Genomic DNA, 20,900 nt, shown 5'->3' with positions numbered 1-20,900 from the left:
GATGAGGTGCGCCTTTGAGCCCTGGGGCCCTCACCCAGCATGCTCTCTGTGAAGTGTGCACACACTCTCTTGCTTGCTGTCTTGGCCAGGGGGAAGCAGCATCTTTCAGTCGACAAGAACGTTGAAAGCTGATAACCTGATTGCATGTGAAGAAGCCAAGCTGCCATGAGGTATAGACGTAACAAAAGAAGGAACTTAAGCCAGGCACATTTAATGTAGACCTAGCGCCCTGTGCCTCAGAGGAGGTACCTTATGGACAGTCTAGCACCGAGTCATGTCATCTTCCCCTTCCTGCCAATGGACAGGGAGCCCAGGGCACTCGAGTCGGGGACAGGAGTCATCCGTGTCCTGAGTCTCCTGTTCAGGACAGCCCTCAGCATTAGGGAGGAGTGTAATATGCTTTAGAAACTGCCACCCAAGTGATACTTCTCTGGCCAGAAGCAGCTACCAGAGGTTTCCCGACTGCAACGGCTCTTACTGTCTGAAGGGGCAGGCCCTACTGATGTGCTATTCCCCGGGGCCAGTACCTGATATCATTTACCATCCATTTCCATCCTGTGTTCCTAGTGTGTATCTCACTGGGCTGTGGGGATGGGGATGTGTACCCCTGTGACACCAGGGCTTACAGGAGACGATCTGTAGGTGCATTCGTTAGGGTGAGCACAGTCAGGTCCCAGGGAGGTCTGAGCAGGGCTGCCTCTGGAGAGGGTGCCCATGGGGTGAGACAGGAAGCATAACCCTTGGACTCTCGGCCTTCTCAGCTGAGTGGCCCGCAACGAAATGAGCCCCCGTTGTGCAGAGGGCCTGCTTCAAAGGTATTTATTTATGAGGGATGCATGTAGTTTGTCTACTTGACCCCCTGATGATCTGGCCTGTGGTCACCTCTCGTGCATGGTAACATTTGCTCACATTTTACAGGTGACTTGCTAATCAGGATATGCCCCTGGGTGACTGTGATTTTAACAAATGACTTGGTTCCTGCTGCGGGAGTTTCCTCATAGTGTGTAGAGTTCATATGCTGCTGGTTAATGCCAGCTTCCCTAATGTGGAACATTAGACCAAAAGGAACTTGCACGTAGTGTTTTGTTGATTGTTGGAAATTAAGTCTAAGTATTCTTGGGATCCACCTTGGAAATAGTAGTATTAGGAGGTCTGCAGACCTGCTCCTCAGCAAAACAATAATTGGTGAAAATTGTTTTAAGAAAACAGTTAAAATATTGGGACAACTGAATTGTCCTAAGGGTATACAGCAAATGAAGCAACATTGACTAAATCTTAGTAACACCGGCAAGAGCTTCTGGCACTTGAGTCATGATCCCCTTCTTCCTATCCAGCTCAGCAGGACAGAAGCTATTCTCTGGCTGGGTGTGGCCGAGTAGACTTGGCTCCCTTGCCCCTAAGTTCCCACCAAGGGGTACAGCATCTCCCTAGAAGGGGCAGTCTGCCAGCACTTCTCATTCTCCTCAAGCTTCATGTTGCAGATGGTAAATTTCAGGGATGTGTGGCCAGCTGTACTTATAGAGTGGAGACTCTGCACCAAGGCAAGGTTACTGGGGCCCCATTTGTCCTCTGTCACCCCAGCTTGCTCATAGGGTAGAGGTTCAACTGCAGGAAAGTGAAGCCAAGAAGATCAAAGGCTACCACCTGCCCCCCTGCCCCCCCCAGCCCTCTGTCCATAAAGTACGGGTGTCACTCTCAGAGAGGTGGGCCATTGTTCTTGATCCCAGCTTCAGAGCAGTCACTTGGAGGTTTTGCCGAGGTGAAGACATTGGCTATGAGAACGGAGAGCTCTGCGGCTCTCCCAGAGGTGCTGCATTTATTCATAATGGAGTGTGGGGAGGTTCAAACCTAAGGATGCTCTCAAAAACAAGGAGACTGGTAGTTAGAATGGAAAAGAGTGGTAGCTTCACAAGAGCAGCAGTTGAAACTTTGAACTAGAGAAAACCAGGGAAAGACCTAAGAAGAGCTGTCCTGAGGTCAGAGCAAACCTCAAACATTGACCTCAGCAATTATCCCTGCAAAAAAGCCTATATGTAATCAGGTCAGGCTGCTCAGCCATGGATGCCCCAGGACGTTGTCAAAACCAGTGGAGCAGCCAACCAGCAATGCATGGAGTCTAACAGCTGGGTGTGATAGCATCAGAGGCAGGCAGCCTAAGGAGACCAGGGAAGAGAAAAAGAGCCCTGATAAAACTATCCTCACCCCAGGGAGCCTGCGCACACCTCTGAGGAACAACACCAGGAAGGCCGAGATGGGGGCGGGGAAGTGGACTCCACTAATTGATCTGGCCAATTCACTGAAAAAATAAGCAAATGAAAACATGCCCTGATGGGGTGGGGACTGCCATTTAGAGCTGTTGCCACATGTTGTTGAAAAGGTCCAGTTTTGAAGAAAAAAAGGATAAGGCATGAAAAGAAATAGGAAAGTGTGATGGGGGGAGAAAAGCAACAGAAAAAGAGGGCCCTGATATCGGGTACAATAGACAAAGACTTCAGAACAGCCATCATAAATACAGCTGACCCTTGAACAACATGGGTTTGAACTGCGTGAGTCCACTTATACGTGGGTTTTTTCAATAAATTCAGTTGGCTGTTTGTATCAGTGGGTCTCACATCTGTGGATTCAACCAACTGCAGATCAAAAATGGTATTTTTACATTCTTAACCATGGTTTTCCACCCACGGATTCCCAAACGCAGATTGAAAATATTGTTTTTGATCCACAGTTGGTTGACTCTGCAGATGTGAAGGGCTGACTGTAGAGTCAAAAGTTATACACAGATTTTCAACTGCATGGGGGTTGGTGCCGCTAACCCCTGTGTTGGTCAAGGGTCAACTGTATATTCAGAGAACTAAAGGAAAGGATGCATAAAGAAGTAAAGACAGGTATGATGACAATGTCTGATCAATTGGAGAATATCAATAAAGATATAGAAAGTACAAAAATGAACCGAATGGAAATTTTGGAGTTACAAAGTAAAATGCACTAGAGAGCTGCAACAGTAGATGTTAACTAGCAGAAGACAGAATCAGTAAACTTGAAGACAGAGTGATAGAGATGATGCAGTTCAAATGATAGGGGAGCGGAATGAAGAAAATGAACAGAGCCTCAAAGAAATGTGAGTTGCCACGAAGCACACTAATAGACACACTTAATACAAGTTCTAGGAGGAAAAGGGAGAGGAGAAAGAGATAGAAAAATCATTGGAAAAAAGAATGGCTGAAAACTTCCCAAGTTTGATGAAAAGCTATCTACACATCCAAGAAACACAGTGAATTCCTTCTCACATAAATACAAAGAGGTCCATAACCATGCCCATCTTAGCAAAACTTGTTGAAAGAGAAAGAAAATCTTGAAATCCACAAGAGAAAAATGGCTCAGATTGTATCAGGGGATCCCAGTAAGACCAACAGCTGACTTAATCAGCAACAGTGGGGACCAGAGGCAGTGGCGTGGCACACAGTCCTGAGAGAAAAAACGAGCCATCGCCAGGGATCTCACATCCAGCAAAATTCTCTCAAAAATGAAGGTGAAATAAAGACATTCACAAATTAAAAAACAAATAGAATTTGTTGTCAGCAGACCCACTTTGCAGGAAGCCTAAGGGGAGCTCGTTGGGCTAAAGGCGAATGACCACAGCAGGTCGTTCAGGCCCATGTGGGAAGGCAGTGCCAGGGAAGGCAATCACGCAATTGTGAAAGACAGTGTGTGTGCACAATCTCCCCTTAAGTGATTTGAAAAGCAGTTTTATAAAGTAATATACATATATGGACCAACTCGGTTTATTGTGCTTCACGGATACTGTGGGAGTTTTTTTGTTTTTTGTTTTTTGTTTTGTTTTTGCACAGATTGAAGACAGGATCCTCCACCAGCAAAAAGATTATGACTTGCTGAAGCTCAGGTGGTGGTTAGCATTTTTTCACAATAAAGTATTTTTAAATTAAAGTGTATACATTGTTTATTTAGACATATGCGGCTGCACACTTACCAGACCACAGTGTAGTGTAGATATAACTCTTATGTGTACTGGGAAACCAAAAAATTCATGTGACTCGCTTTGCTGTGATATTTGCTTTATTGTGGTGGTCTTCAGCCAGACCCACAATATCTATCGTAGGCCTGTATATAATTATATTGCTGGGCCTATAGCATTTAGAAAAGTACTGTGTTTGACAGTAATAGCATAAAAGAAGCAAGTGGGAGAAAAGCTCTATTGGAATAAGGAAGTTACACTGCATTAGGTAACTTGAATCCACAGAAAAAAATGATAAGAACCAGAAACAGTATAAGGTTAACATAACAAACTCTAAAAACATAAAGTGCTTTCCTTTCCTCCCTCAGAGTCTTTAAAAACACGAAGTTATGTATAGTTATGATAATACACTTTTAAGCTTGTGGTATATACAGACGTGATATGTATAAAAATAATTGAGCAGCGGGGAGGATGAGGGGCTAGAAGCGTACGGGAATAATAGTCCATGTATCACTGGAATGGTGTGTGAAGGGATGGAAAGTGACCATTGGCAGTGATGCACTGGCACAAAAGGAGGCGGTGAACGAGGAAGGGAGGGCAAAAAGAGACATCTGTGCCCTTGCCTACTGCAAGGGTTTGTGTTATAAGGATGTAAACTAAATAATAGAGTTTGACTGTTTCTGGAATTCTCCATGAAAGGAAATTTCATCACCCTCTCTGGAGACAGCCCTCAGCTGTGTCTGGTTTATTCTGGGTCTTTGGTCAAAGGTATATTTTAAATGTTGTATTCAGAGCATGGATGGGTCTGACTGGTAGGTAGTCAGATGAGGGGGTGGCATGGAGTGAGGGGGAAGCTTGGGATCTGGGGTTTGGGTGTCCTGGCTGCTGACTGCATTGTGACCTTGAGCTGGTCAGGTTTGGACATTGGGTGTCCAATGTTGTAAGGTCGCCCTGAGCACTCTGAGATGATGACTGGAAAGTGCTGGCCCAGCTCTCCCTGCCATGACCTCACAGTGAGACACATGTGGGGAAGGGAGAAGGAGGATTCAGGTTCTCTGCCTTAGAGGGCACCATGCCCTCTGCAAGCAGGAAGGTGGGCTGCCTTATCCTCTCTGGTCCTAACTCCCACTGGCAGCACCCACCCACTTGGGTGCTGGACTGGGGCAGTGCATCAGGTGCCTGGCATAGTCTGTAAGACGTGTTGTATCTCATGAGGACTGAATCATGTCCCGCTCTATATGTTGAAGCCCTAACTCTCAGTGTGACTGCACCATGCCCTCTGCAAGCAGGAAGGTGGGCTGCCTTATCCTCTCTGGTCCTAACTCCCACTGGCAGCACCCACCCACTTGGGCGCTGGACTGGGGCAGTGCATCAGGTGCCTGGCATAGTCTGTAAGACGTGTTGTATCTCATGAGGACTGAATCATGTCCCGCTTTATATGTTGAAGCCCTAACTCTCAGTGTTTGGAGACAGCATCTCTAAGGAGGTAATTAAGATTAAATGAGGCCTTAAAGGTGGGGTCTTGATCTAATACGATGAGACAGCAGGGAGGATGCCCAGAAAAGGCCATGTGAGGACACATGAGAGGTTAGCCACTGCTACCAAGGAGGGAGGCCTCAGGAGAAACTCAGCCTGCTGACACCTTGACCCTGGACTTTCAGCCTCCAGAGCTGTGGGAAGTAGATTCTGTTGTGGAAGCTGGTCAGTGGCATTGCGTCTCTGCATGCATCTGACGTGGCATCTTCCTGTTCTTCCCTGGGACCCACAGCACAGTTCCCAGCTCTGCCTGCCAAGGACCGGGAGGCAGCCCTTACCCTCAGGATTATAAAAGTGCAGCATGAGATAATTCTGCAGGTTGCCTTCTCCCTGCCGTCGTCCTTCAGATATGTTTAATGACCAGCCTGACAATAGAGTCATCAGAGTGGCCGTGTCACCCTGGTAGCTTCAGGTCTGGCCCACGTGCAGAGTGGCTCACCAGAGCAGGACTGCATGGTGGCAGTCAGCCTGGCAATGCCAAGTGTGCATTGGCTCTTGGTCCCCTCCTCTGTCCCCCTAAAATGCTGGGGGTGGTGATCACCTGGTACTTTTAGAACTGCTCTGCAGTGTCCCTGCAAGCCTGTCCTTGGGCGCATGGTTGGCCCTGTTTTGTGACCTTGTTTGAGACTACAGAGTGCCCAATTTATCTAACTTCATTTGAAATCTCAAGGCTTTTCAGAATATCGCTCCGCGAAATCTGATGAACAGCAGAACTCCAGAGTTTATGCCTCAGAAGCCTTCCTCACAGATTTGTTTGCGGGCTCTCCTGCGATTGGCCGCCCCCCGCCCAGTCCACCATTTTTCTCTAGACCTTCTGGGGCAGAACAGCTAACGCCCTGGGGAATTCGTGTCTGGAAGTCTTTTTTTTTTTAATGAGTAAATTTTACTTTTCGGAGCAGTTTTAGATTCATAGCCAAATTGAACAGAGAGTTCCCACATACACCCCCATCCCCACACATAGTTTTTTGAGTGTGTCACTGTAGCTTTCAAGGACAAGGGGTGGGTAGTCTTCTTAAAGCAGCAGTTTCTTGGCTGGGTGGACGGCCTACAGCGATCAGTGGAGGTGGGTGTCGATGACCACCTCAGTCTGTGGCCCATGTGCAGATGTACCCAGTGGTGTCACTGTCTGTGGTGGGCTCTGTGGAGCCACAGTAGGTGTCGCTGGCCGGCCAGGTCCAGGTCCTGGGGAAGCCTTCCCCCTGTTCACACCTGGAAAGGACACGTCACTGAAAGGGTTAAATGCTCACTCCTACTGTTCCTGGCATTTTTGCTTTTGTATCTCACTTGACCCTTAGCAAGGCCTGGTGACACTTAAGTTTATCATAGTACCTCGAGGTCTTCAGCTTTCTTAGTTGATATATGCAGCAGACCTCTGAGGTGGGAATGTTTCCCTTAGTGGCAGAGGACTTGGTGCAGAGTTGTGCTTTCCCTTAGTCAAGCAGCTAGTTGGTACTTGGGGTAGAGATAGGATGCTGTGCTCTGTGTCCTCTGCTCCAGGCCCAGTGTCCCCTGAGGGAACACATCTGCCACTTGAGGATGGATGTGAACCTGGAATCTGATTAGTTAAATTTGTTTACATATATACTTAAATATTAATTAGTTCAAAATATTCCATGTAGTAAATTTAAGTTAAAATTTTTATTTAAAGAAAAATCTGCACAGCAGTACAAGGTCAGGTAGAAGTCATGACCCCAAGTGCCTGTCATTGAAGAAGTACTGAGGTGTCCTTGCCAACTCTGCAAGGTGACCAGAGTGGAGTCAGTCCTACTGTTTGTCCCAGCCTTGCTGGTTGCCCACAGAGTGATCAGGGGCAAGACACCTCCTTCTTTGAACTGCGATGTCCTCGCTGAGACAGGGATGATGGTCCTCCTGTGGCCAGGTGAGCTTTGCTGTGAGGAGCAAATGAAAGCAGAAGCAGCACAAGTCACACCTTTTTGGTACTCTGCCAATGTAGGACAGTAACGGGGTAAGGGGCGGGCAGTGGGGACACAAAGTGCCTAGAGTTTGTGGTTTGTCCAAGATCTAGTAGCTGAATTAAAACCCGGATCAGACCAAGAGCCCAAGGCTCCGACTGGGGTTCCGTGTGTGTTCCTGACACTTCTCCGCATCTCGTGTGTGGTTGGCGGGCAGGCTGGTGCACCAGGTTCTGTGTGGCTGGGCGGGGCTGCAAGAGCTTTTAGCCGCATAGCTGTCTTGAGCTGCGGCCTGGGGCAGGGTCTCTGACTGAGCCAGGACTGTGCTGTCTTTATACACCAGTGTCTGCTCCTTTCCCCACAGTGTTCTGGAAAAGTATGAATGCGTTCACACCTGCCTGATGGGTGTGCAAGAGCCCAGGCGTCACCGAGCCCTGGTGGTGGGCTGGAGAACAGTCTTGGGGTGGCAGGTGGCACCTGTGTGGGGCTGATGGGGAGAATATCCCATTGGCGGAGGCCTGCCACCCTAGCCCTCCCGTCAGTGTTCTGTGCTGAGGCAGGCCAGGCCTGAGGTGGCTTGGAGGATATCCCTGCTACATGCCAGCTTCCAGTTTTTAGTTTTTCTACAAATTTATTCTAGTAAAAGATGGGAACCACTCTGAAAATGGATTTTTAAGGCACGTTTTCCCTGATCTCTTTATTACTCAGGTGCCGAGGATGTTAAAAATGTGAAAGCAGAAGTAGAGGTTTTAATTCGTTTTCACTTCCCCTGCTCTCGGCAGCGGTAACTTTAACACATAACATGTGACAGGGAGTCCTTGGTGGGGCCTTTGTTCTCGTGTCCTCTCTATATTTCAGAACTGAGCTGCAGAGTTGGAAGAAAAAAAATAACATCAAAGCACTTCTTGACATTTTTCTCATTATTTACATGGCTATCTGGATGATTAGCTGCTGCTTCTAAACAAAAGCACGGCCAGCTCAGGGACCCCTCTGGAGCATGGCCACAGTGAAAGACGGGGTGGGTTCTGGCAGCTTTCTTGCAGTCTGTCCACTGCATGGCTTAGGCCGAGGTTGCCTGGGACATCTTGCGTAAAGGTGAAAGGCGGCTGTGGTGCTGGCGTTGCCTGGCCACCTCACTCTAGGGCTCCTAGGTCCTTTTGTGGTCATTGATGTTGGCTTTTGTTTTTTGTTCGCAGAGTTGAATAATGCTTCCTTCAGAGCTAGTGAGCATGTTTTGCCTGTAGGTACAGTTGTACCGATGAGAAAATGACCTTTGGAACCCCCCGCAAGACCTGCCAGGATAAGAGAGTTGTCCCTTTGGCATTGGTTGTAGATGTTGTCTGTCCGTTCCATGGTGGGCACGGGAGCCAACATGAGCCTGGCTGGTGCTGCACCCATGGGGGCCCTGGGCAGGGCATCCCCGGTCTCCTGGAGTACTGCCTCGCTCCAGAAATAACCTCGACTTCCCAGCATTTCATTGATCTGTAGTTGTGGCTTTGCATTTGCAGCCCTGTATGGAATTTTTTTTATTTTTATTCTCCCAAGAAGCCAACTTTGGTACTTTGAATTAGAAAACCAGCTTCCCTAGTGAGTATAAAAGTAAACTGGACCCACCTGAGTCCAGTCATGGAACTTGTAAATTACTGTCAGTCCTGTTTGTTCTGTCAGCAGCGGTCGGCGGAACAATGTACATGGTGTGCACTGGCCCTGTCAGGCCGCAAGCCGCCTGGTGAAGGTGCTGGAGTGATGGCGATGAGGCTTCCACGGGAGCAGGGTGGGGGCCAGGCTGCCGTGTGGAAACTGCATGGTGCGGCGCCAGTGTTCAGGCGCTAGGACTTGAAGTAGCCTCAGGCTATCTCATCAGCGAGCTCTAGGGGCTGGGTCTGGAGCCAGTGTGGACACCAGGTCCCCTCTAAGAGTGAACTTTGCTGTTAGGTTAGCGAAAGACAAAGCACCTCTTTGGGGCTCTGGTGTCTTCTGAGTGGGCCAGCCTTGGTCAGGACCTCACTTCCCCACATGACCTGCCATGTTTTTGTGTCCAGCCACTGCCCGCATGCCCACCTGTTCACTGTCCTTTCACAAGCATGAAAGAGGGCGAGGGAGTTTTTTGAGGCCAGCAAGGTACAGGCTTGATTCTCCTCTGTGGGGGTGTTGTCACTGGGAACTGGGGTACTCAGTGACACTTTCCCACAGCACCTTAACATAACTATGCTTACTGAACCAGGATGGTCTGCAGCGAATGAATAAAACCTGTTGGGAGCAGGAGAGAGAAGGAAATGACCCCAAAACACAGAATTTGTACAGAAATAGCAGAGGAGCCCTGCTAATCGAGTTGATATCACCGTGGAAACCAGGTCTCAGTCCTGACTTTGACTCCGGTCCGTGTGTGTCCCGTTCTGTCTTCCCACCGAAATAGTGCACCTCCACACACTTTCTATATGCCCTGTCTTCACCCTTAGATATACACAACATTTGATATCTATTTTTTTTTTTTTTAGTATTAGCTGTTATTGTTGGCTAGGTTTTGTCTCTTTACCCTCTTCACAAGTTTTTGTGTTTTTTAGAAATTTATTTTGACAAAAATACTGACACTGTTTTTTTCAAGGAGCTTAATTTTAGCTTAGGAAAAGGAAATCAAACATGAACAATGCAAAAAAAGAGGCTACTCCCTCCTACCGGCTCTCCGGAAGAGCTGTTTCCTCCGGCATTGGAAAGCCAGGGACGGGTCAGAGACCCAGTCACCAGTAAAGTCTGGCCCTGGGGACATTGAGGAGATAGTGCTCAGAGTTGGAGTCTTGGATCTGAAATGTTTTCTTCCAAGGGAGTCTTGAAAAGGGATGAGGGAAGGAAATAATATTTTAATAGACACTGCAAGGTTAAAATGATACACATGGAAGGGTGTGGAAATGAGAACCTCTGCAGTGGACAGGACTGTGCCTAGTGCTGGCATCAGCCGTGGCTTGAGTTAGCATGCCCACACTCTGCTTTGTGTGGCGGTTGCGTGCCGAGTGGCCAAGGCCAAACTTGCTCCACAGCTTATGACCTTGATGAGGCCCCAGCGTTGTGAGTCTGGCCCCCGCCTGCCAGATGGCCACCCAGCCACCCAGCAGCAAGATGCCAGGAGGACCAAGCGAGCCAGCGGACATGAGAGGGACTTGCCAGTGTGGCGTTGGGGCTCACACCCCGCTTCTTTCCCAGTGAGGTTCTCTGTCTGCAAAGATCTCGGGACAGGTGATTCATCCGCTGAGGCAGGTGAGCGGCTAGAGCGTCTTGGCCGCCTCCTCTCGATCCTCTGTTGGGCTCATTGTGGGAAATGTAGTCCTTTAGGTGAACTGACACAGGTGTTAGGAGCGCGATGCTGCAGACAGACTAGGGAGGAGGGCAGGTGAGAAGGACGCTGCTCGTCACACAGGAACTGTGGCGGGCACTACCAAGCTTACCACCTGCCGTGGCCCCCAGATTGAGCTCCATTAGGGGACTACAGGAAGTAACCAGGGCCCTCGTCTCGCACTTTCACAAAGCAAGCCATAAAGCCGCGCTTTGCACTTTCCTCCTATAATTCTTGATTTTATGCAAAAGAGCAAAAACACATGTGTGGGTCCCACCACCTAGGACCCTTAGACCCCTGTCCATAGTCCAGGGATGTCCCCACATCCCCGTTCCTCTGCCACACTGGACAACTCACTTTTCTGGGGAACAGTGAAGGCTCACCACTGCTATTTGGGCCAGACAGCTGCTGGGTGGACGTAGGTGGCCACTATGGGCATTTCTGGCCTCAGGCCAGGCCAGGCTGAGTGGCAGGTATGGCAGGCGTGGAACCAGGGCCCTCGTCTCGCACTTTCACAAAGCAAGCCATAAAGCCGCGCTTTGCACTTTCCTCCTATAATTCTTGATTTTATGCAAAAGAGCAAAAACACATGTGTGGGTCCCACCACCTAGGACCCTTAGACCCCTGTCCATAGTCCAGGGATGTCCCCACATCCCCGTTCCTCTGCCACACTGGACAACTCACTTTTCTGGGGAACAGTGAAGGCTCACCACTGCTATTTGGGCCAGACAGCTGCTGGGTGGACGTAGGTGGCCACTATGGGCATTTCTGGCCTCAGGCCAGGCCAGGCTGAGTGGCAGGTGTGGCAGGCGTGGCAGGCGTGGCAGGCGTGGCAGGCGTGGCAGGTGAGGCCGTCTGGAGCTGGCGGGTTATGCTTGTGTGATGGCTTCTGTGCAGCAGCCTCATCCCTCACGTTGTCATGTAAGTGTGAGCCCACAAGTATTAGGGTTTGTCAGTTTTATGGTAGTCTAAGAGTGCCAAGAAAAGAGTTTATAGCTGAGTTTACGTTATCTGTTTTAAACGATCTAAAAAAGATTTAGTTAACACTGGGAGTTCTTGACTTTTTAAAGTTTAAGAAACATTGGCTGTAGGGTCTCTCCATTCGGCTACTAAAAGTTGTGGTGAATTAGGATGATTCTGTTGGGTGTCTCCCTGCCCCCTCTGTGGGAGCCACCCCCACCAAGCTCATGAGTTTCATGGGAGTGCTCACGCTGCACTGGGACCTCAGCCAGGGCACCTGGCCCGAGCTAGACCCTTATACAGCCTTCCCTGGGTAGAGCCAGACTAGAGAGTCAGAATCTGTGCGTTCAGACTTTTCCATGGTTAGAGCTGAGAGTTTAAAGTTGGGGGCTGTCAGCTGTCTCGTGTCCCCCACGTCTGCACATTCCTTTGCAGGAGTGGGAGGGAGAAGGATGTGGGTAAGGGAGGGCAGCCGAGAAAGCTATCTGTGTGGCCAATGCTGTGCCGGTGCTCTGTCATACTCCTGCTCAGGTGCTGCAAGCCCAGGCCTTTATGACAAACATGCCTTTTTTCTGAAACTCATCTGAATTGGGTTCCCGAGCCTGTAGCACAAATGTCCTGGTTGTCAGGTGTGGCATTTTGGCCAGCATAGCAGGGGTAGATCCCACCCTCCCATGACATCCCTGTCACTGCACCTCCAAGGACTGGAGCATTGGGGCCAATGGAGACACCGTCGGTCCCGGGCAAAGGGAGTTGCTGTGGCTGGGGTGTAGGCATTGCCCCCAGAGGGCACCGTGAGCCTGAGGAGCCTTGGGCAGGGGTGGCTACACCTACACTTGATGTCCCCTTGGCTAGAAGGACCGAATTCTCCCAAAGGGGAGGGAGGAGAGAATCAGAGTCTGCAGTGGCATAGGCCTGGTGGCAGGGCGAGGGGCAGAGGTCAGGGTCCAGCTCAGGGTGGGAAAGGTGGAAACAGGCACCAGGTCAGACCTTCCAGCCCTGGGTTTGGGTGGGAAAAGAAAGGGTAAGAGAAAGAACAGTCTCAGGCAGTGAATGGGACCAGCTGCCCAGTACCGGGGTTCAGAGCCCCCCTGCCCTACAGCAGCCAGAAATGTAGCTGCAGCTCCTGGAACCAAGCTTTGAGTAAGTGCCCTGGAGCAGGAATATCTGAATCTGCAGTGACACCTCCCTTCATGCTGGGGGGCCTTTAAGGAGCCCCACTTGGGGAGAAGCTGACCCACAGGTCAAAGGGATGCCATGTCCTCGTCTCTGTGACTCTCAGAGATGGCATGTCTTTGTGAGAGCTGATGAATGCCGGGGTTTTCCTCAGCCCCTCTGCACACCTGTTTGGGGATTTCTGCGGCACCACCCAGAGGCCTTCCTGGGCAACATCCTGGCAAACTTTCAGTTAATTATGTGAGGGCTTCAAGTGGCTGAGTTGACAGTTGAGCTAGACACGAGCCACAGTCATAGACATTTCTTCCTACATGTCTTTCTTCCAGGAAGGGTGGCATTGACACTGACCTGCACTGTCTCCAGTGCGAAATAAGTACTTGGCCTGCCTGCTCAGGGCACTTGGCCATGGTGCTTGGGGCAGTGTTTCTATTGTCTTTATGGTGTTCCGAGAACTTATGTGATAATCAAGTGACAAATGAAGCCTGGCACATAGGAATGAGAGGAGTCCTTCATAGGGACACTGAGTTGCTTCACCCCTAGAATCAGCCTCCAGAGCCCCTGGTTCTAGCCCCATGCGCTCCTGCCGGGCAAGCAGACAGCAGCACCCCTGTGGCCCTCAGCTTCTCTGTCGCTCATGTGTTTGTTACATTCCTTGTGATGCATTTGTGCCCAAGCTTCCTCGTTCATCTCTGTGTCCCTAAGGCCTGATTCCTGTTTGTTGAGGGGACTGCCTGTTTGTGGAGAAGAAACAGCATGAGAGAAAATGTGGGATCAGCATTTTCTCTCATGCTGTTTCTTCTGGGATGTTGCCCAGAAAAGTGGCCAAAGTGTGGGGTGCGGGAGGCCTAGTTCTGGCTGAGGTGGCCCAGGGACAGCCAGCAACCCACAGTGGCAGGCACCTCCTGATGGCACACTTGCTTGCTGTTACCACGTGTCTCCCAGGAGCCGGCCCCCAGGCCCGGATCTGCTGTCCTGCTGCTCAGCACAAGCGCCTTTAAGCATGTCTCTCAGGGTGACTGATTGTCAAACTGGTTCCTGCAGAAAAGCCCTGATGTCCCATGGTTTGTGGGTAAACCACCAGGGGCCGAGCAACAGTTTAAAACTAACCTGACCACACTGGAGAAGCTGACTTTAGGAAGGACAGATAAGATGTAAGGGAGCTATCCTCTGTTGTTCTCGCAGAGGGTGGCCGGCTAGGGACGGCTCAGCAGCAGAGAGGCCAGTGCTGGAGCCAGTGTTGCGTGGAGATGATCAGGGGGCTATAAGGGGCTGCGGGGCTGAGGCGGGTCGAAGTCTGGGCCTCTGGGAAGTTAGAGTCAATGGCTTGGGCATGGGGTGCGACAGGACAAGGAAGCCAGGACCCATACTCATTTTGTTCCTTGGCTAGAGCAGTGGAAGGATGGAGTTGCCAGTGACTGAGATGGGGACACTGAGGGACCGGAGGAGGGGGTTGAGGGGAAGCTGGAGCAGTCTGGGCTTGTCCTGCTCAGGGCACTTGGCCTGCCTGCTGTTGAGAGGGGCATCCATGTCCCATCCACGGTGACTGATCCCCCCTTAGAATGCCAAGATGTTCATCTGAGTCTGGGTTAAGGCATTTTTCATATCGGCCACCACATTCACCAAATGAATGAGGCAGGTTAGGTAATTTAATTGGGTGTACTCATTGCCACTGCTGCCTGTTCAGTGTCATTGGCAGAGAGCAGGGCTTAGCGAACAGGAGGAATGGAGCACCACTTCTCAAGAGCATGGTCTTCATGGACCTCTCCTTTTCCCTAGGGGGCTGGGGCGGGGTCTCCTTCCACATTCCCCTCTCTGATTGGGGGCCACAGGTCCCTTCCATCAGCAGTCATAGCCTTGTTTTGCAGGGGGAAACTGAGGCACAGAGTTCTTATGAAGGTGACAGGACTTCCCAGTGGCTGGCCAGGTCTGATGGCAGTGTCCAGCTGCCTCCACCAGGCCACCCTGCCTCCAGGAACCGTCCTCCATTCATATGTCCTTCCTGGCATTACTTTTAGGACTAAGATTTTGGTTTATGAAACAGGAGCACTGTAAACTGAAGTACAAGCAGAGTGCGCTGGATCTGGGCGGGGAGTCTGGAGGGCGGGCAAGTTGGCTAAAAATGTAAGTAGACTGAGCTGGAGGGTCAGCCTCCAGGCTGGCAGGCAGGGCCAGACCAGGGCAGGTTAGGAAAAGCCAAGGAGAGAAGCCAGCATGGCTGACACCTCTGTGCGCCAGGCTCTGCATGTGTGTTTTACATGTGGGGAGGGTGCGGAGGGGTGGAACATTTGATGGGCAAAGAAACCCCCAAAGTGGGCGAATAAAAGTAAAGGAACCCTTCCAACCGCATTCTAGCCGGGCTCTTTCCCCTCCTAGAGCTTGTCCCTTAGCTCTGTTCTTGCTGACCCATCCCTGCCTCACAGCCAGCAGATGGCGGTGACCTCCACTGTGTCCACTCAGGTTTGTCTTACTGAAAGGAGGAGTTTTGTGTGTTCTGCTCACCCTGGTGGCACACACTGCCCACAGCCACCCCATCATTTTCTTTGCATCAGAACACGACTCATAGCATTTAAGTTGCTGAGTGGTCTTGTAGAGACACACATTCCTTCCTTCCAAATGTTGGCCGGAGTTTCTGCTGCCATTGCCTCTTGTTCTGGAACAGTCAGCAGCCTGTCTTCCTGGTCCCGCCCCGTTCTGAGTGTTCCTCTCCTGGGGGCGGGCCTGGGCCGCTGCTGGGGGCGGGCCTGGGCCGCTGCTGGGGGCAGAATGAACATGAGCTGTCTTGACGTGCGGTGTGCAGGTCACCCCAGCACTCGGTCGTTCCAGAGACACTGGTCCTGTCCCTCTGCATTGGCCTGGCCCCTCCCTGCTACCACAGCCACCAGGGCTCTGACCCATTCACTTCCTGTCAGCAGCAGCTGCACTGTGCCCCCTTGGTGCCCACCTCCAGGTTTGTGCTATGTCACGAGATTTGTACCCATGCTGTTGTCATTCTCTTATTTGCTGGGCTTCAAGGAATTGGTGGCCCCAAAACCCCAAGGGTCCCACGGCCCTTGTAGGGTATAGGCAAGGTCTAGCAGAGCCCTGGGCAGCTTCCATTGCCACTGGCTCCAGAGAAGCCACAGAACAGAGGCTGATCTTGGATGCTGAGTGGTAGAGACGGGTCTCTTTCTCTCCTGGTTGGATTAGCAGCTCTTGGGCCACCTTAAAGGACCCGCTTTCTCAACATTAAGGCCGATGTCAGCCATAGAGTCTATCTGAGGTGGCGAGGTCCAGGCCTGGCCTGGGGATACTGGGCTAGGGAAGGGGCACGAGAGACATCAGCATGTCCTGAGCCTGACCTGGAGTCAAGGGACAAAGATTTGTCTGGTTGACTACTGCTAACGTGGGTTTGTTCCTTCTCTGTGCTCCTATATTTCCTAGAGCCTGGTGGCAGTGTCCTCCCTGCTACTTCCTGTGAACTGGGCATACCTCGCCCAGAGAATAGAGCATCAGCCTTTCCCAAGCACTGTGTTGTAATCTCTGTTTTCAGCATAGCAGTCATTGCATATCTGGCATGTATCAGATTTTAGTCAGGGTGACTGACGTTGGCTGCTGTAACAATCACTCCTAAGGTCTGCGTGGCTTCACGTGAGGGTTTAGGTCTCTCTCAAGTTGAACCCAGTTGGTTGTTTGTGCGGAGGGGTAGGGAGCAGAGACTCTGCTCCACCTGGTCTCGAAACCTGGTTTCCATCCACCGAGGGTCTCCACCTTACCCTGGGGCCTTCGGACTGCCCACCCAGTCCCCTGCACCCAGCTAGGAGTCTAGGGAGGAGACAGCTGGAGGAGGCCGGGGGGGCTTTCTCATCTCCACCTCAGCTGGTGTGCACCCTCTGCACTCAGCCCCACAGCTCCCCAAACCTGACGGGCTGGAGTCATCTGGGTGTTGGGTGCCCGGGAAAGGTCAGACCCCTGTAAACAAGTGCAGCCGCACACATTGGCCATCTGCTCACCAGTAGGTGTATGTCAGAATACCTGGTCTCTGTGCCCAGGAGGACATGGGAGCTGCAGGGAGCGAGGTCTTGGTTTGTAAGACACAGGAGCGAGCTGGCCATCCGCGGTCAAACAACGAAGTGCGGTGCTGGGGGAACAGGCTGGTGCCTGCTTCAGGGTACCTCTGCGGAGAGCCGTGTGCAGGGCCAGTTTCCTGCGGAGGCGACACCGGCTCCCGGGTTCTTACCCACCTGTGGATTTTGGTGCCAGTTGAGTGGTGCGATGCCACATCGCTCTGTGACCCTGTCTGTCCTGGGCTTGGGGGTTTGCGGAGAAAGCCCTTCCTCTTTCTGACGCCTGAAGTAGCTGCCTCCCCACACTGCTGATTCACTCCCACTCACTCAGCCTTTCTCCGACTTTCTCTCATGCTGCCTGAGTTGGAGAGCCGAGACCCAGGGCAGGGTCACTGTTGGCCTTTTGGCTCCTGCTGTGATAGTGACAGGGTAGGTGGGCTGCAGAGGGCAGGGATAGTGGCCAACTGTGCTTAGGCTTTCTACATGGGCTGTCTCCCAGAGCCCACCCTGTGCCTCCATGGGGTCCATCCTCCTCGCCAGCTCAGCATGGTGGTCAAGAGCTTCCCAAGCTGGCTGCCAAGGCCCCTCCCCGGCCTGAGGGTCCTTGTTCTCCACGGAGGGGAGGGCAGGATGGTTCTGAAGAAGCTCTGACAGTCATCGCCCACCTCACTCATCCCACAGGCCTGTGTGACTCAGAACATCTCTCTCTCTGCCTTGCTTATGCCCCCTCAGCCACCATCTCCCTGCCCCCATACAGATCGAAAGACATTTTGGGGTTTGCTGTTGATTGGATGGCCTGTGTCCTCTTGTCAGAAGGGGCCACGTGTCTCACAGAGCGAGGAGACAGGCATTTAGTCTCACGAGTTGTGCTTCCTTCCTTCTGCTTGCTCTCCCGCGCAGTCCCCAAGCAGCCCCACCACCCCCGTCCTCTGTCATTGAAGTGTGGTTTTCCTTCTAATGAGCTCAAGTCCTCACTCAGGGCTGTGAGGAGACACGGGGACCATGGGTATAGGAGTCCTTGGCAAGTTACCATAAATTAATGTGACTAATGAGGGAATCGAGTTCAGCTCTGTAAATGAGCTTCCTGTTCTGGGTCTCGATGACTTAAATTGCAAATTCTAATTAAATGCCCCCAAGTAACACAAAGTGGCTTCTAAAGTTTTTTGACCTAAAAGCTTCTCTGATCTATAAACTCTATCAAGTATGAAGTTAGTCTGTTCCCCATTAAGCATTTCTATCCCTAGAATCTCATGCCTATAATCTCACTAACCACCCTCTTGGGGGAAGGGACAGGCTGGTAGAGTAGGCAGGGACCCCGCAAGTGGAGGAGGAACAGGGGATGGGAGGGTCCCTTGGGTGGTTGAGATGTCGGGGTACAGATTGGCCCTGTTAAGTGGCCCGTCTCTACTGTCTCAAGTGAAGATGGAGGGGTGACTGTAGCCAGGAAAAGGTTCAAGAGGGAGGAGCGCCTTCCCCAGGCTGATTCACGCCCAAGGTGCCGCCTCTGCCTCTGGCCAACACAGATGCAACTTTCAGTGATGCAAGAGGGTGACAGTAAGCCAAGAAAGGAAGCAGTTACCCACGGTCACGCCCCCAGACACGGCCAATATCTTGATGTGGCCTCTTGCTGGCATGTTCCCGCTGTGTCACATCTTTTTAAATGGCTATAACCAGAGCCCAGGTGGAATATTTAATTAAAAACACATGATGCAGAACTGACATAAACATGTTTTCATGCTGTGTTGTCTATTACAGTCGCTGAAAGAATTAAAGAATCTCTTTATTGAGGGGTGAAAATCAATGGTGGGGTTCACACGGAGAACTCACTCATGGAGCCAGCACCCAGGTCGGAGGCAGAGCGCACCCAGGGTCCCCAGACCCCCTCGCACCCTGGTCAGTGCTGGCCCCGCAGAGGCACTGCCTCCTGACCCTGACACCACAGGCTCATTTCGCCGTGCCCAGACACACAGAAGCGAAAGACCTGGGTACCCTGCTTTCCGGCTCCTCCCCGGTGTTGCTCCTGGGCATCTTGGGTGTTTTTATTGTCCATTGTGCTGTTGATGGATGTTTATCACTTATGAATGTTCCTGCTGGAAACATTCTTCACACCTTTGGAGGGGCGTGAATCTGCTGTTATGTTAGGAGTTCCGGGTCACAGGGCAGATGTGAGTCAGCTTGAGAGGACGTTACACTTCCCAGGGTGGCTGTGCCATTGACTCCTCCAGCAGTGTGTCTGGTTCCTTTAATCCACGTCCTTGCCAGCACTAGGTATCATCTGTCTTTTCATTTTAGCTGTTCGGCTGGGTGTGCAGAAGCATCTCATGGATCCAGTTTGCATTTTCCTGATGACTAATGAGGTTGAAGGACTTTCCATATGTTTATTCGCTCTATTACAATCTCATCAACAGCCACATAACAGTGTGTTCCAGATGCACTCACTTGCCCCCGGGCACTTAGGCCGGTTCCAGTGTTTGCCGTTGTAAGTGGTGCTACAATAAGCATTCCTGGATTAGTGACGAGAATTTGTTGTGGACAAATTTTGATAAGTGATTTTGGGTTGCTTCCTGAAATGCTCGGACCACTGAAGTGTCATCGGCATATAGGAGGGCCCTGCAGAGTCCCCCCAGGTCTCCAGGAGAGCATGTTCTCAGTAGAACAGACAGACAGCTTTTGGAGTTCTAACTTAGTTAATTTAGATGTGTTTAGCATTGCCTTCATTATTTTAAATGAGTTTGGTCGCTTTTCAAAATGTTCACCATGTGCATTTCTATTTTATGAATTCATAAGTTTTGCCACTTGGATTTTTAGGGAATTTTTTTGGTTGATGTGTGTACATCACTGTAAAATACAGATTTTTGTACTGTAAGCACTTTTCCCCAGTCTTCACCAATTTCATTGCACATTTTTTACTTGTGTGCCTTTTGATGTTGGCAAGCTGGTGAATCTTCCCCTGGGTGACTATTTCTGTGACTCCCACCCTCTCTGCTGAGGTGCCCAGGCTAGAGGTCCCTGGATGCTGCAGGGGGAGGGTGGGAGCACACTGTACAAGGGACTGAGTTTGCCCAAGGGCCGAGCACACTGCCCTTCCCATCAGCTTCATCCCAGGCCCAGCAGTTTCAGATGGCACTGGGCCCGAGGTCCATCCCCATGGCCTCCAGCAGTGCTGGAACCCAGTAAGGGCCATGTTCTGCTCCTCAGGGAGGTGCCCCCGGGCCAGGTTGCAACACCCATGTGGGAGCCCAGCTGAGTTTGGAGAGCCTCCACCGCTGTGGCATGTTTGGTACTCATTGCAGACCTGTGATGTGGGAACAGTTAGCGTCATCTCAGACACCAGAAAGCAGAGCCTCAGAGGGTCCAAGCCTGAGGTTTATGAGCAGGGAGACTGGGACTCATGTCCTTAACCCCACATTGTCCCTCAGCCACACCCAGCCACCCAGCTGGCTCTTCAGGGCTGGACCGAATCCCCTGGACCAGCCCTGGATGGCGATAGAATGTCTACTTTCTAGTTCTCATTCTTTTGGGCTCCGAGCAAAACCCTTGTTTTTGAGCCAAAACTTTAGATTGGTGTGTGGAGCTCAAAGGAGCACGTAGCAGCCCTTGGCTCCCCATGAAATCACAGCGTATATGTAATAATACGTGTTTCTGAGCGCGTCGTGCATGCTGAGCAGCATGTTAAGTTTGTGTTCTGCTTTTAGATAATGGACTTGGATGTGCTCCTATGAAGAAACGTCATGTGTCTCTGCTAGTCCAAGAACAAACATGTCCAGTAAGTCGCTGGATGAATTCCAGAGGGGAGCACAGGCCTTTCGGGTGCCCAGGTGTTGGCACACGCTGAGAAGACGGGTATCTGGGTGTATGGAGGCCTCTGAGAGGCTTTTTAAAACCAGCCTTATTGCTCAGTCTAATTACCTTAACTTTTAAAGGGTGGCGGGTCCTTCTAGATACAGCAGGCATTATAACTCGAAAACAAT

General features: G+C 51.0%; 1 protein-coding gene across 6 annotated transcripts in view; it reads left to right on the top strand.

The window, feature by feature from the left end:
• The window catches only part of INPP4A (inositol polyphosphate-4-phosphatase type I A), an 88,610-nt gene that overhangs the window by 6,967 nt on the left and 60,743 nt on the right, over positions 1-20,900 (top strand). For all 6 annotated transcript variants that reach the window (XM_015587424.2, XM_025045027.1, XM_025045028.1 and 3 more), the window contains exon 2: positions 20,625-20,695. The gene's annotated coding sequence lies outside the window, so the exon portion shown is untranslated. The remainder of the gene's footprint in view (positions 1-20,624; positions 20,696-20,900) is intronic.

The sequence above is a fragment of the Pteropus alecto genome, unplaced genomic scaffold (genome assembly GCF_000325575.1).
Source record: "Pteropus alecto unplaced genomic scaffold, ASM32557v1 scaffold223, whole genome shotgun sequence".
NCBI lineage: Eukaryota > Metazoa > Chordata > Mammalia > Chiroptera > Pteropodidae > Pteropus > Pteropus alecto.
The sequence above is the reverse complement of the archived record's forward strand: the minus strand, read 5'-3'. Positions and strand labels throughout refer to the sequence as shown.